The 16,870-nt window shown below is 41.7% G+C and overlaps 1 long non-coding RNA gene across 1 annotated transcript in view; it reads left to right on the forward strand.

Moving 5' to 3' along the window:
• LOC311603351 overlaps window positions 1–15,825 on the forward strand; it is a 40,875-nt gene extending 25,050 nt beyond the window's left edge. Inside the window, exon 4 of the long non-coding RNA XR_014781063.1 lies at window positions 15,153–15,825. This is a non-coding gene — a long non-coding RNA (uncharacterized lncRNA). The remainder of the gene's footprint in view (window positions 1–15,152) is intronic.
• The last annotated feature ends 1,045 nt before the right edge of the window (window positions 15,826–16,870 follow it).

Genomic DNA, 16,870 nt, shown 5'->3' on the forward strand with positions numbered 1-16,870 from the left:
AGAGGAATTTAGATTTAACATGAAGTCTGCCTCAGTTTTTCTCTTTCTTTTCTTTTCCTTTTTTTTTTTTTTTTTTTTTTTTTTTTGAGTCAAAGTTTCTCTGTGTAGCCTTGGTTGTCCTGGAACTCACTCTGTAGGCCAGGCTGGCCTCAAACTCACAGATATCCACCTGCCTCTGCCTCCCTGATTCCTGGGTGCCACTGAGCCTGGCTTCAGTTTTTTTTTTCCTTGATGATATGGACATACTTATTTTGATTCTACTTTATCAGCCAGTGAGATTTTTCTATAACTTTCATGAGAGAGTAAATTGTTTCCTATCAGCATCTCATATAATTTCCCTATAGTGAGCGTATAAAGAGATTTACTCATTTTACTGGTTTATTTGCTGAGATTGATCCTTCACTACCCATTCAGATAGCTTTTCTAAGCTCGATTGCATATGGGTCTCAGGTTTTGACTGACAGCTATACACCAGCATCAGAGCCTCTAGGGTGACAGAGGAAGGGCAGAAGGAACTTGGATTCACTGAGCACCCACAGGTACACATTTGACATTTTGAGCATATAATTTTCTTTGCTTCTAATTACTCATGACATTTTATTATCTCAGTTTTTAAGGCGAGAAACCTAAAGTTCCAAGAAGTTACATAACTTATCAAAGATCACAGATTTCTCGAGTGGAGGAAGTGCTGTTCAGGCTCAGCCCCCTCTGACTCTACTCTGTGGTCACACCCATGAAGATGCTGGCTTTCAGACAGAACTAAAGTTCATGCGGAAAAAAAATGGGAGTGGTAGAGGAACTCACCCTGTATAAAAGTGCATGATGAATCACACGTGGCTCTGCTTAGAAAGCACACACAAACTTCCTGCGTAAAATCGTGAGAGTGATAATGGCATTACATTTATTTATTCAGGTATGTGTGTGTGTGTGTGTGTGTGTGTGTGTGTGTGTATTTGTGCATGCACACACACACAGTCCACAGGGAGTATGAGGAGGTCAGAGAACAACTCTCAGGAGTCATTTTTTTTTCCGTTACATGAGTCTCAGGGTTAAGTTCACGTCGCTGTGTTAGCGGCATGTATCTCTACCCACTGAGACATCTGTCAGCACAGGGTTGATAAGGTCTTAATGATAGTTCATTTTTAATAGAAGACATGTGTGAGGCCGGCTTGTCAACCTGGTTGGGTCTCTAAACTATGGGTTCAGAGAGCTGGACTAATTGCTCCATTTTGGCATTAAGTGAAGAGTTAGATTAAGTCAAAAAGTATGTGACAATTGACTTTTCTTAGTTGCTCCAGAAGATAAGCAGGAGAACAAGACTAAGTTACCAAAAGACAAACTCCAACAATACCGGAAGGGGGATTTCTAGTTGTGTAAGGACATGCAGGTCAATGGACACGTCCAAACGGCCCAAGGGAGCCTCTAGGAAAGGTGCTGCATGACAGCATCCTGCACTGCCCTCCAGACTCCAATAGTCCAATCCTGTCTCCTTACTGAATCTGTCTTCGTTCTGGGTTGGTTAGAGCCACTGTCTACTTCCTGGGTAATTTCAGGACATCTCAACCTTTATATGGATTATGCTGGGTTGAAGACTGTTTTCTTCTTCAAAAGCCCCTTTCCCATTCGTCTCTCCCTGCACCTTCTGAGGGAGGAACCGTGGTGAGCATCTGCTCTGGGACTCATGTCCTGTCCTCCAGCTATGCAGAACACCCCCGTTCCTGTGGGGGCGGGAGGCTTGGCTCTCCTTTTAGAAGCTCCCTTCTGTGCTGTGCTAATCACACCCTCAGTACATTTCACATCTTATTTTTAGGAGCAAAGCATAAAGAACCCCAGCACCAACAGCAGTTTCTGTGGCAACCTGCATCGCCCCCTTGCTTGTCCAGCTGTGCAGAATTAAACTCTAAAAGAGGCCATTTGCATCATGTAAAGGAGATTCGTTTGCAACGACGGCTCCTTTGAAAAGGTCTTCTAAGTGAGGACTATATAGGAATTAGGTTGGGGGGTGGATGGGTGAATGAGAGAAATAGAACCTTTACTTAGAGCTAGAACTATTATAAAATCCCAGGTGTGCCTAGGCATGCCCTAGTTGCCTTGATTTCTTTTTTCCCACAAGGCATCATCTCAGATGCAAAAATAGGATTTAGACCAATGAAAACTAGTTTGAATATTTATATCGCAGAGGTTTGTTGATGAGATCGCCTCCACTCTCTCCCTTCACAGGGTCTTCCTGTAGGACCATCCAGGGCTGGAGTAGATTCTGTTGACACAATTCTGGAGTTTTCTTGGCTCTCTCTTTCAAATCAACTGTCCTAGTTCTCCAGGATGCCTTCAGCAAACCCTCTTTTCCTGGCAGTCAACGCGAGCTGGGCTTTCCTAGGCCAAGTACAAGGGTGGGCCCTGTGGAAATGCCTTCCTAAAAGTGTGATTTTAGGACACCCAAAGACAGCCACCCCCAATCATCCCCTCACCCCCACCTGCGAGCCAGGTCACACGTGCTCAGGATTACTATGGTAACTACTGTTTGGGGTCAGGTTAATTGATTATTCATGGCTCTAAACAGGTGCACCTACGCTTTGGACCGGGCGATATCTTGTTATCTTTTTTTTCTATTTTATGTAACACCTGCTCTTAAGGGGGAAAAAAAAAGGCACAACCGATATTTTAAAAATATCTCTTTTCTAAGAATGTCTGCACAGACAAACAGGAATAGATATGCCCAGGCCTAGGGGGTGTCATTGCTTACCTTAACTAATAATTGAGCTACGAGTTTTCAGAAGCCAGTCAAAGAAAATCTTTATTATAAACCCTTACACAACTAGATGGTTCATGTCCTTATATAGTTCAGAAGCCTATAATTGGTAGTCTAGAAACCAATACTTAAAAATCATGTGAAAAGGAACCTCAGTGCCTGCCATACTGTCCTATGACAGTTTTTCATTAGTGTAGTATCCAGTGTGTGCTGGGTGCCAGAAGATGATTTTTTATAAAGATTAACAAATTAAGTGCTGATCTTAAGGAACACAGACTTGACTTTTTAAAACGTGGACTAAGTTTTCACGTCACCTTTAAATTTCAGTGGTGCTACAGTATCAGCAAAATTGATTTAGCTGAAACAACATGAGACCCTTGTTCTCTGTCTTTTACCTCAAAAAATAGTAGCAACAGAGATAAATCAATGTCTCACAAGGCCGCTGGAGTATAAGCAGTGTGATGGGTGTGGAACTGTATCTGAGGACCAACGGTCAGGGAGCACAGTGGGAAGAGAAAGGAGGCCAGTTCATCCTGGGTTAGTCTCTCCATTGGATCATCACAGGTGATGGACACAGATGATCCATTTTGGAATCCTTGATACATGCATTCCAACACTCAGGACGTCAACACCAAAGGAGCTGATAAAAAAGACTAATTACTCAAGTGTAATCTGTAACATTCCATCAAATCTCACATAGCACTGGCCTAGATGGATACCCTTCACGATTTTGGAAGGGAAGGGAAGACCCCTGATTCCAAAGGGTGATGAGAAGGGAGGTGGTGCTCTGTGTCTTCATCTCCCACTCATGCCAGTGTGGCAGCCGCTGACCGGTGGCGTTCTCTTATTTCTCTCTGTGGATGACTGGGAGGATTTGTGTAGTCTTCCCTGGCAGAATGGCTTGGACTTGGGGCCGGGTTCTCAAAGTAGGTACTAATGATCCAATGAAGTCCAGCCAAGTATCCTTACAGGAAGCTAAGACTAGGACGAGTGACAATAACAGCAGGCTCCTGTGGGGTGGCCCACAAGCAGACACCCAGAAACATCCAAAAGCTGGGTGGTTCCTCATTCCCTCTATCCTAGGGTAACCTCAAAGGATGATTGTTTCTTCTTCACCACTGATAGAATCAAGTCTGTGCTCTGTATGTCTCCAGTGGCAAGAAGCCCCTCCGTGGCACAGTTACACAGATTTCACTAAATGTACAGAGGTCAACACTGCACAGCACGTGCATGACTTCCCTGTGCTTGACCTCATTGAGTTGAACTTGACCTGACCACTGTCATCTCTCCCTCCCCGTCTCTCTGATTAGCCACCCTTACGTGAGAATTAAGAGCCCTTTGGCTCACTCAGGGAGTTTTCTCCATCTTGCTTTTAGGTTGAAGGATTATTCATTTTCTTAGTCAATTTGCTAACACCTGGAATTTGGCACTTTGAGTTTCTTGAAAGTGTAGTTCTTCATTTTCTGGGAAAATTCTACCCACACCAAATCCTCTCTGTTGTTGCTCCTCTGAAGCTTTTTTTTTTCTCTCTCTCCTTTTTGTCTTAATGCCCCAGATTTCCCAACAGCTCATTGTTAGCAATGATGCCTGACTCACTGTCTTACCTGATGAATGCTAACATATTTAGCAGAGAAATGTAGCCCACTCACATTTATTTTAACCACCTATTTTTAGTCATATTCTTGACTTTACATTCTTTGTTTTTCATATTTCCTATATGCTGGGTTTCTCCCTTTTTCTTGACTTTTATTAAATGGACCAGGGCTTCTTTTTCTTTCTCTCTACGGCAGAGATTCTGTTTCCTGGGGCTGCGTGATAATGCCATTGTCCTAGGACTCAAGACCCTCTCTTAGGGTGCTGGCCTTGTCACTGCCCTCACCTTGAAGGCTCAGTCAGTGGAAAGGAGGTGGAGAACCCTTCTCCTTGGGTAGACAATCCCTGCAGTCAAAGTTAGCAATGGCACACACTTGGCTTACAAAAGGACCTGTGGATATGCAGCCAACCTCTGAGTCATAAAATGGCTACACATTCCGAGAGTATGGAACAGGAAGGATGGATATTTGCGGGCAGTCTGGCAGCCTTTGCTTCTGCTGAAGTTTTGACTTGCTGACTTGCTGGAAGGATTAATTGGCAACGCAAATTCCTTCCCCAATCCAAATGAAGCCATCAATATAGTGCTATGTTTTACATAAGTGCTCTGATTCAATGCAGTTTAAGAAGATGTTTAACCTCAAATGTCCATTTGCTAAAGGTTTGGAGCCCCAGGCCAGCCCTATATGGAGGGTGTGGAACTTTTAAGTGAGGTGAACTTGTGGAGTGTCCTGTCTTCCATGGAATATAGCTCTGAAGAGGATCGTGGGGCCCATGCCTCCTTTTGCTTCCAGATTTGTGATGTAGGTGAGTTTGCTCTGTCACTTGCTCCCTCCCTCCCTCTACATCTCTCCCACTCCATTTGGGGCTGGAACTGCTAGGAGTATGAGCCAAATAAACCTTTGCTCGTCATAAGCTATCTTAGGTATTTTGGTACAGTAGCATGGTGCTGACTAACACCCATGTATCAGCTTTATTCAGGTGCTGCTCTTATTTTCCTGAGGCTCAGGTGTTTTTCAACTCCCAAGTGAGATTTTGGTGTTTCATTCTTCTTCTTCTTCCTCTTCCTCTTCTTCTTCTTCTTCTTCTTCTTCTTCTTCTTCTTCTTCTTCTTCTTCTTCTTCTTCTTCTTCTTCTTCTTCTTCATCTCCTCCTGCTCCTCCTCCTCCTTCTTTTGGTTTTTCAAGACAGGGTGTCTCCGTGTAGCCTTTGCTATCCTGGACTTGCCTTGTAGACCAGGCTAGCCTCTAATTCACAGAGATCTACCTGCATCTGCCTCCCTGAGTGCTGAGATTGTAGGTGTGTGCTACCATGCCCGGCTTCATACCTTTTATTTAATAGATATGACTTTTATTTTTAGTGTTTATTATTTTTTATTCTTTTCTCAATATTACATCCCAGTCACAGTTTCTGCTCCTTCCTCTCCCCATAGGCTCTCCCCTCCTTTCCCTCCCACCCACCTCCCCTCAGAAAAGAGCAGAATATCCACCAAGCACACCATAACAAGGTACCATCACATCATGCTGGACAAGGCAACCCAGTAGGAGGAAAAGGGTCCCACGAGTAGGCAAAAGACTCAGGGACAGATCCCATTCCCACTATTAGGATTCTACAAGAAGTCCAAGTTACTTATCCATAATAAGTATGCAGAGAACCTAGGTCAGACCCCTACAGGCTCTCTGATCTCTGCAAGCTCCCATGAGTCCCAGTCAGTTGATTGTATGGGCCTGGTACTCCTGGTGTGTCCCTGACCCCTGTGGTTTCTCCAGTCCTTCCTCCCTCTTCTCCACAGGACTCTCCAAGCTCCACCTCATGTTTGACTGTGGGACTCTGCATCTGTCCCCATCAGTTGCTGGATGCAGTCTCTCTGGTCTGTTTGATGACGAATCTGCTAGGCTCTGGTCTCAGAACACTCTTCAAGCAGGAAAATCTGTAGGTCAAAAGTCTTGTGGCTGCGTTGGTTTTCCAATCCCTCCACTTGAGGCCTTGCCTGAGGACCAAAGCTGGCCACTTCAGGCCCATTACAGGGAGTCTTTGCTAGGGTTACTCTTGTAGATTCCATGAAGTTTCCATTGCATTAGGTTTCTCTCTTGCCCCAGAAATGAATATATACACACACTGCCACCAAATTCCAGTCATTTCTCCCAGTAATTTTTCCTCCCTCCTTATCACCAGATCCTTTCTGTTCCCAACTCTATCCATCCCTAGTCCACCAGTGAAACCTCTTCTAATACCTCTTTCCAGAGAGATCCTTGCATTCCTTCTTAAGCTGTCTTTGTTACTTAGCCTTTATAGGTCTGTGGACTGTAGCATGATTAACTTTTACTTTACAGCTAATATCTACTTATAAGTGAGTATATACCATGTCTGTCTTTCTGAGTCTGGGTTACCTCACTCAAGATGAATTTTTAAATATATTTTATTAATTTATTCTCAAGATGATTTTTTTTAGTTCCATCCATTTGCCTGTAAATTCATGAGGTCATTGTTTTTAAAAGCTGAGTAATATTCCATTGTGTAAATGTCCCCCATTTTCTTTATCCATGCTTTGCTTGAGGGACATCTGGGTTGTTTCTAGCTTTTTATTCACTTTGTTATGAATAAAGTTGCTATGAATATAGTTGAGCAAGTGTCCTTGTGATAGGATGGATCCACTTTTGGGTATATGCTCAGGAGTTGTATAGATCAATTTGGAGTTTTCTGCCATATAACTTCCAAAGAGGTTGTACAAGTGTGCATTGCCACTAGCAATGGAGGAGTGTTCCCCTTTCTCCCCATCCTTGCCAGTATGAGGTGTCACTTGAGTTTTTGATCTTAGCCATTCTGACAGGTGTAAGTGGAATCTCAGAGTCCTTTTGATTTGCATTTCCATGAAGGCACAGGATATTGAACACTCTTTACATGTTTCTTGGCCATTTGAGATTCTTCTGCTAAGAACTCTCTGTTTATAGCTGTACCCCACTTTTTTATTGGATTATTTAGTTTGCTGATGTCTAGTTTCTTGAGTTCTTTAAATATTTTGGATATTAGCCCTCTGTCAATATGGAGTTGGTGAAGCCCATTCGGTAGGCTGCCATCTTGTCCTGTTTGGCAGTGTCTTCTGCCTTGCTAAAACGTTTCAGTTTCATGAGGTCCCATTTGTTAATTGTTGACTTTAGTGCCTGTACTATAGGTGTCTGTTCAGGAAGTTGTCTCCTGCGCCACTGCATTCAAGATTACTCTCTACTTTCTCTTCTATCAGGTTCAGTGTATCTAGTTTTATGTTGAGGTCTTTGATTCACTTGGACTTGATGATTTTGCAGGGTGATATATATGGATCTATTTGTATTCTTTTATATACCAACATTAGTTAGACCAGCACCATTTTTTAAAGATGATTTCTTTTTTCCATTGTATAGTTTTCCTTTTTTAAAAAATAAAAAATCATATGTGTATAGATGTATAGATTCATGTCTGGGTCTTCAATTTGATACCACTGATCCATGTGACTGTTTTTAATACCATGTGGGTTTTATTACTATAGCTCTGCAGTACAGCTTGAGATGAGGGATGGTGATATCTCTAGATGGTCTTTTAATTTTCAAGATTGTTTTAGCTATCCTGAGCTTTTTGTTTTTCCATATGAAGTTGAGTATTCTTCTTTCAGAGTCTGTAAAAAAATTGTGTAAGAATTTTTAAGGGGATTGCATTGAATCTGTAGATTGCTTTTGGTAGGATGGCCATTTTTACTATGTTAATCTTGCTAACCCATGAGATGGGAGATCTTTCCATCTTCTGGTATCTTCTTCAAAGATTTGAAGTTTTTAATCGTACAGTTCTTTTGGTTACAGTTACTCTCAAGATATTTTATATTATTTGTAGTTATTGAGAAGGGTACTGTTTCCTTAATTTCATTTTCAGTTCATTTTTTATTTATACATAGGAGGGCTACTGATTTTTTTTGAGTTAATTTTATATCCAGGCACTCTGCTGAGAGTGTCTATCAGCTCTAGTAGTTCCCTGGTAGAATTTTTGGGGTCACTTATGTATACTATCATATCATCTGCAAATAGTGATACTTTGACTTCTCCCTTTCCAAATTGTATCCTCTTTATCTCTTTTAAGTTGTCTTATTGTTCTAGCTAGAACTTAAAGTACTATATTGAATATATATGGAGAGAAGGGACAAACAGCCTTGTCTTGTTCTTGACTTTAGTGGAATTACTTTGTCTTTCTCTCCATTTAATTTGATTTAGGTTATGGGCTTGCTGTATATTACCTTTATTATGTTAATTATGTCTCTTATATTCCTGATCTCTCCAATACTTTTATCATGAAGAGTTATTGGATTTCATCAAAGGCTTTTTCAGCATCATGTGTTTTTTTTCTTTCAGTTTGTTATATGGTGGATTACACCGACAGATTTTCCTATGTAGAACCATCCCTGCATCTCTGAGATTAAGCCTACTGGATCATAATGGATGATACTTTTTATGTGTTCTTTTGTTTGACTTGTGAGTATTTTTGCATCAGTGTTCACTAGTAAAACTGATCTGTAATTCTCTTTGTTGAATCTTTGTTGGTGACAATGGCCTTATAGGATGAATTGGCAATATTCCTCTGTTTCTATTTTGTGGAATAATTTGAGAAGTATTAGTATTAGATAGTCTTTGGAAATATGGTAGAATCTGTGCTAAAACTTTCTGGCCCTGGACTTTTTTTGTTGGGAGACTGCTCCTATTTCCTTAGGGCTTATAGGTCTATTTAAATTCTTTATCTTATCTTGATTTAACTTTGGTAGGTGGTATCTATCAAAAACATTGAACATTTGTTTTAGATTATCCAATTTTGTGGACTATTGCTTTTTGAAGCAAGATCTAATAACTCTTTGGATTTTCTCGGTGTTTGTTGTAATGTCCCTCTTTTGTTTCTGATTTTATTAATTTTGATAGTCTTTCTGTCATTTAATTAGTTTGAATAAGGATTTGTCTATCTTGCTGACTTTCTCAAAGAACCAACTATTTTTCCATTGATTCTTTCTATTATTCTCTTTGTTTCTATTTTATTGATTTCACTGAGTTTCATTATTTCCTGCTGTCTACTTCTCTTAGATGCGTTTGCTTCTTTTTGTTCTAGAGCTTTCTACGTGTGCTGTTAAACTGCAAGTATGAGAATTCTCCAGTTTCTTTATGAAGGCACTTAGTGGTATGAACTTTCCTCTTAGCACCACATTCATTGCATCCTGTAAGATTGGGTATATGTGCATCCATTTTCATTGAATTCAAGAAAGTTTTTAATTGCTTTATTTCTGCCTTGACCCTAAAGTTGTTTAATAGGGAGTTGTTCAGTTTCTATACGTTTGTAGGTTTTCTATTGTTGTTGAAGCCCAGCTTTACTCCATGATTTTCTGATAGGATACAGAGAGTTATTTTTTATTTTCTTGTATCTGTTGAGACTTGCTTTGTGTATATGGTAAACTTTTGAGAAGGTTCTATGAGGCACTGAGAAGAAAGTATATTCTTTTGTGTTTGGGTGAAATTTCTGTAGATATCTTTTGGGTCCATTTGATTCATAATGTGTGTTAGATCCATTATTTCTCTGTTTAGTTTTTGTCTGGATGACCTGTCCACTGGTGAGGCCTGGGTATTGAAGTTTCTCACTATTAATGGGTAAGGTTTTATGTGTAATTTAAGTTTTAGTAAATTTTTTTTTTAACAAATGTGGGTGCCTTAGTGTTTGGAGTACAGATGTTAAGAATTGAAACATCATCTTGGTGAATTTTTCCTTTGATGGGCATAAAATATTCATCTATATCTAGTTTGACTAATTTTGATTTGAAGTCTATTTTGTTAGATATTAGAATAGCTATACTAACTTGCTTCTTGGGTCCATTTGCTTGCACCCAAAATCTTTTTCCAACCTTTTACTCTGAGGTAATGTCTATCTTTGATACTGAAGTGCATTTCTTATGTATGGCAAAGGATGGATCCCATTTTTATATCCTTTCTGTTAGCTTGTGTCTTTTTATTGGGAAATTGAATCCATTGATATTGAGAGATATTAATGACCAATGATTTCTAATGTGAGATTATTTATTACGTGTATTTTCATAAGCATAGTTAACCTCCTTGGGTTGGAGGGTTTTTTTCCTAGTACTTTCTGTAGTGCTGGATTTGTGGATAGATATTGTTTAAATTCCACTTTGTTGTAGAATATCTTGTTTTCCTTATATATGGTGATTGAAAGTTTTGCTGGCTATAGTAGTCTGGGCTTGCATTCATGTTTTTTAGAGTCCTCAAGACATCTGACCAGACTGTTCTGGATTTTAAAGTTTCCATTGAGAAGTTGGGTGTAAGTCTACTAGGTCTGCCTTTATATGTTACTTGACCTTTTCCCTTTGCAGGTTTTGATATTCTTTCTTTTCTGTATGTGTTTTGATTATTATTTTGTACAGGGATTTTCTTTTCTGGTCCAATCTATTTGGTGTTCTGAAAGCTTATTTTACCTTGATAGCCATGTTCTTCTTTAGGTTAGGGAAATTTTTTTCTATGATTTTGTTAAATATATTTTCTGGGTTTTTAGCTGGGATTGTTTTCCTTCTTCTATTCCTATTATTCTTAGGTTTGGTCTTTTCATAGTTTCCCAGATTTCCTGGATTTTTTTGTTAGGAATGTTTTAGATCTAATTTTTACATTGACAAATTAAGTCTATTCCTTCTATTGTATCATCAGCCCCTTGAAATTCTTTCTTCTATCTTTTACGTTCTGTTGGTGATGCTTGTGTTGTAGTTCTTATTGACTTACCTAGATTTTTCTATCTCCAGATTTTCTCAGCTTGTGTTTTCTTTATTGCTTCTGTTTCCATTTTCAGGTCTCAGTTTTATTCACCTGTTTGTTTGGTTTTCTTGGCTTTCTTGGCATTCTTTAAAGGATTTATTTGTTTATTTCCTCCATTTTTTGTTTTTCTCTCAATTTCTTTAAGGGATTCCCCCCATTTCTACTTTAATGACCTCTATCATCTTCATAAATTTGATTTCGTGGTCTTGTGTGTGTGCGTGCGTGTGTGTGTGTGTGTGTGTGTGTGTGTGTGTGTGTGTGTGTTTCAGCTACACTGAAATAGTCAGGTCTTGTTGCCATCAGATAGCTGGGCTTTGGGGGTGCCATATTGCCCTAGCTGTCATTGATTGTAGTCTTACACTGGCATTTAGGCATCTGGGTTTGTGAAGCTTGTAGGTCTAGATGCTGATTTCTGAGTTTATCTTTGTTGGGTGGGTGTTTTGTTCCTTGTTCTTTGGTATTGCGGTCTTCATGGCCTGGATTTCTAATGGCCAGGGTGACCTCTGATCTAGTAGGGAATCTCTGACTGGGGGAGGGGGCAGTAGAATGGTTTTGGGGGAACTTAGTCTAGGGAATGGGGCAGTCCTTCTGGCAGGCAGGTCACTCTCCTGTTCTTCGGACTGGTGCAGCCTTCACCCAAGCAGTGGCAGTCTGCAGGAAGTGGGGCTGGGGCCCAGCTGTGGAGCGCGTAGTGAGGTAGAGTGGGGGTGTAGAGTAGGTCTTTGGGAATGGAGTCTAGGGAGTGAGGCAGTTCAGCTGGCAGGCGGGTCCCTCCTAGATGTGATGTATTAATGATCATTTTCTAGTGTCTGACCTCCAAACTCAGAGGATAGTCAGCCTACATCTTCCTCATTTTTCTTCATGAAGAAAAAGAAAAAGGAACAAGAGAGAAGCTTAAAATATTTGCTTTGTATGGCCTCGGTTTTAATTATGGTAATTTGCATGTGAGTTTTCTGTTTAGTGGTGGATGACGTGAAGTGAAATGTTTGCTGATGTGACATGACACTAAAGGGAGAAAACAGCCCTCCACAGACAACATGCGCCAGTGAATTAATTCCCTCTGGTGAGAAGTGTTCTCAGAACCTCAGCACCCTCTGCCTCTGTGAATAATTTCCCATCCATATGTATGTCTGACAGTTTGTTTACATGTGCTATGGGGGGAAAAGCCAAAATTATCTGGCTTGCCATCAAAAACAGGCTATTTTTGTTGTCTGCGGTGCCCTGATTGGGTGCATTTTAATAAGCTTTTTAACAATGTGTGAATTTGAGTCCAGGGAGCTAGAGGAAAGGCTAGGGTAACACTAATTTATCATAGGATCTAGCAGGCTGAGACACCATCTATTGTTTGCCATGCCAACAGCTCTTAAGTTAATGCCCTTCTCTGTCAGAAGTGAAGTGTTCCCGTTATAGCTGGGCACACATCGCTTAGTGTAATTTGCTGAGTCTCTATAAAAGCTTTTAACGCTGAAATCATGCTTGAGTTGTTCTCCAAATTTCATCTCTTCCATTCTGACATCAAACCTTCAGTTGGGTCTTGGTGTGCAAGGCTTCTGCCCTCCATGACAGCTAGAAGTTGTAGTTTACTGTGTGCATATAGCTTGATGCAAATGAAGGCAAAGGGTGAAAGGAATGGCACTTCAGTAAAGGAAACGATCCCTTTCGCTGGACGCTTGGCCTCCGGCTTTTCGGCATGACATGGAACCAACTGTGAGACTTCAACTGTACATCGATGACTTTTTTCCTTGGCTGATAAAATAATTTGGAATCTTTCAGTAAGCCAGCTGATTCAAGTTACTGCAGCTTTTCTCTGCTGCTGCAGAGAGAGTCTGAATTTTAAGTGGCCCAAACAGAAAACCTGCCATGTAGAGTTCTGTAACCAATTTCTGTGTGCTAAGGTGGAAACTGCAGTATGTTCTGCAAGCAGGTTCTTATTGGGATTGACATTGAAGCTAGAAGCAAGGCAAGCTGCTCTACATTGACTAGGGAAAACTCTAAACTAATATAAATACAGATGTTTCCAAAAGATGTGTGCATTCAGTTTAGTGGTGGGAGTTGAACAGGTCTGTATCTTTTAAATATAGTCCTGGATTCACTTTATAGACCAGGCTGGCCTCAAGCTCATAGAGATCTGCCTACCTCTGCCTCCATGAGTGCTGGAATTACATGGATGTGTCATCTCATCTGGATTATATTTATAGTTTTTATATCTTAAAATATTTATTTATTTTTATATATTTATATATTGTATATATGACCTATGGGAGCCATTTTCATTCAAACCACCATGGATAGAATGAAGAAATGTGGTCTTCGGACTTGATTTTTTGTATATATATATACAAAAAGTGACTTGGACTTTAGTTAACATGCTGTCCATCAATTACTGCAACTGAGGTCAGAAAGATGGCTCAGCGGTTAAGAGTGTTGCCTATTCTTCCAGAGGACCCTGGTTCATTCCCAGTATCCACACTACAGTCACCATGGTCTGTAACTCCAGTCCCAGGGGACCTGATTCCTTCTTCTGGGTTCCATGGGCCGTGTACACAAGGAATGTACATGAAGGCAACCCACGTATACAAATAAAATAAGAATAAATGGAGATTTGTTTAATTCCTTGTAGCAGATGAGACGAGGCACTGAACCATCACTACTTTCCCTCATCAGTTGTATTTACCTGGTGTCTTAGTGTTTTGCTGTGAAGAGACACTATGGCCACAGCAACCCTTACAAAGGAAAACATTTGACTGGAGCTGGTTTACAGTTCAGAAGTTTAGTTCATTATCTTCATGGTGGGAAGCACGGCAGCATTCAGGCAAGCATGGTGCTGGAGAGGTGGCTGAGAGTTTTACATCCAGATCGGAAGGCAGCAGGAAGAGAGAGAGAGAGAGAGCCACTGTACTTGGCTTGAGCTTCTGAGACCTCAAAGCCCACCACCAGAGACATTATCTCTCCAGTCATGCCTCATGCCATACATACATGCTAATCCCCTCAAATAGTGCCACTCCCTGTGAGCCTATGGGGGCTATTCTCATTCAAACCACCACAGATGAAGGACGGACTTTGACTTGAAGAAGGAGAGTGTTCTCCACCTGGAAGACTGAGAGCAGTGAAGCATCGGGCCTTCCAGAGGAACTGGCATGGGATGCGTCAGGCCTGTTTATACCGACGTGTCAGGAGAAATGATCTCTGAAGAGGCACGTTCCATTCGTGTTCCTTCCTATAGCCTAGAATTGCCCAGCTTAATCAAACAGGGCATCCCTCCCATGGGCCACATTTGTTAATATACCACAGAATACGCCACGAGGATGGGGCTAGCTAGACTTTAGCATGGCAGTCATGGAATCGTCTGGCCCTTCCCACACCATGTCGGGCTCCGGTTCTGAGGACCCGAGGACCTACATTCTCACACGGATGCATGCAGATGGCCGCCGGGTCCTGAAGTCACACTGGAGGCCGTGTTGCAGACCGACATGGACTTGTTCCTCTTAGTGTTTCTAGAGTGACACAGTGTTGAGCTCATATCCTGCCTGAGTAGCACACGCAGAGCCTATGGGTTATGGGGACACAGAGACCCCCTGCTGTTACAGACCCCAGGGACAAGGCTCAAAGGACAAGTCACCTCTCATTTGTAGCAAGACAATCTTAGAAAAATACGCAATATAGTTGCAAGCTTCCTCGTGGTGCTGACCGTTTACAACTCCGCCACGTTTTGTTTTCAAGTGTAAAATAATTGAGGGGAGATGGCACATCACACATTAGTATTAGTTGTAGTGTGCTGTCGTCTTGTCACCTCCTGAGCCATTTGGGCATGCTGGGCCTTGTTGTCACAGCGGGTTCATCACGTAGTTAATTGCATCTGAAGAGATTCAGCCATTAGGTGGTTTGGGATGGAAAGCAGTAAACAACTGGTTTTCTTGACTGTTTTGGCTGAGTTGATGAAATGCCTCAGAAAAAGCAGAAATGGCTCACTGTGCGCAATTTACATTTTTGCTTTCCAGTAATTACAGCGTGCGTTGAGCCAGGACTCCCAAAGGAACACCGCGACACGTTCTGAATGGGTATGTCATTCGCAGAACACCGTTCTCTTCATCATAGTTACCTGAAATAAAGAGTGACAAACACAAGACTGAAGTGCATCAGAACAGAGGGGTGGCCTGTTCCCCCATCAAATTTCAACAAGAAAAGTTACTCTATCTCTGTGGCTATTTGGAGATTTGAAAATGGTACACAACACTCCATCAGCCCACAGATTCAAATACACGTAAGATCCTCGAAGTCACTGCCTCTGGGTACAGCTGCTTACAGTCTCGAGCCCCAAGAAAACATCCAGGCCACTTAGCCTGTGTTTCAAAGACTTAGGGAGCCATCCCCCTGCCCGGTGTCTTGTAAGGTGCATCTGAGGCTGTAGGGATGTTGAGCACTCATCACTCAGCTATCCCAATGGGAGAAGTGTCATTGACTCTGTGGGTGGAAAGCACTGGCCACCGGTACCATTTTGGGGGCCTAATTCCCACGGCTGCCTCTAGCCAGTTACTAAACAAGATAATGAAATAATCATGACACTTGAATGCCCTGGTTCTCGTTTGAATGTGCTGTTCCTACCAAAATGTATGCTAAAACCTATTCAACAAGATAATGGTGTTGGTGAATTGGTTCTATTAATGGTAATAAATAAAAAAATAAAATAAAAAGTAAAATAAATAAATAAATAAATAAAAAGGACTCCTCCCTCATGAATGGAGCAGTGAACTTCAAAAAGGATGTGTTGAAATGGAAATCCTTGTCCTCTACCATATGAAGAGATGGGGAACACACCTGGTCCTGCCTGGCATGCCAGGCCCGCTGCCTTGGTCTTGTGCTTTCCAGTTTCCAACCCTCTGAGGAAATTGATTTCTGTTCTGTCTCAGCTACCGGAGTATGCGCTACTTCTCTCATCGCTGTAACAGAATACCTGACAAGGCAACTTGAGGGAGGGCATTTTTATTCTTGCTGACGGTTTCAGTACGTGACGATCAGGGAAGGCATGGCCTAGTGGCTCTGTAGCAGTGGGAACAGATGACGTGGACTCCACATTACAGTGGACAGGTCACAGGAAATGAAGACCAGAATTACAGAGTCCCTCTGCCAACCGGGCCCCACATCCCAAAGGACACACACCATCCCCAAACCACACCAGTACTTGCACATATGAATCTGTGGGGGACATTTAACATTCAAACCACCACTGCATTCTGTCCTTGGCCAGGGCACACAGTCATGGCACAGCACAAAACATTCAGTCCCGCAGAGGCCTCTTAGTCTTCGCACTACGATGACTACTCAGGACGGAAGTCCCGAGATTAAAGTCTGTTCTGAGACTGAAGGCAAATTCTTACCGGTAACACCACAACACCAAAAAGCATGTTAGATACTTCCAATATATGACGGTCTCTTTAGTACACACTGCCATTCCAGAAAGCATGGAAAGATCATGAGGAAAGATCAGGAAAAAAGCAAGATGGAAACCCACAGGGAAATCAGTACACCTCTGGTTCCTTATCTTACACTTCATTATTTGAGCTCCAAGAGACTTGAGTGGGATACAGGTATTTCTCTTAGGCTGACTCCACTCAGGTGCCAGTAGCTTTCCTCAGCAGACATCCTATAGTCTTAGCACATGCAACACCCTTGGGTCCCCATACAGGAAATCCGACCTTGCTGCACACTGTGTCCCCAC

Source organism: Acomys minous (genome assembly GCF_964271855.1).
Source record: "Acomys minous genome assembly, chromosome: 8".
Classification (NCBI taxonomy): Eukaryota; Metazoa; Chordata; class Mammalia; order Rodentia; family Muridae; genus Acomys; species Acomys minous.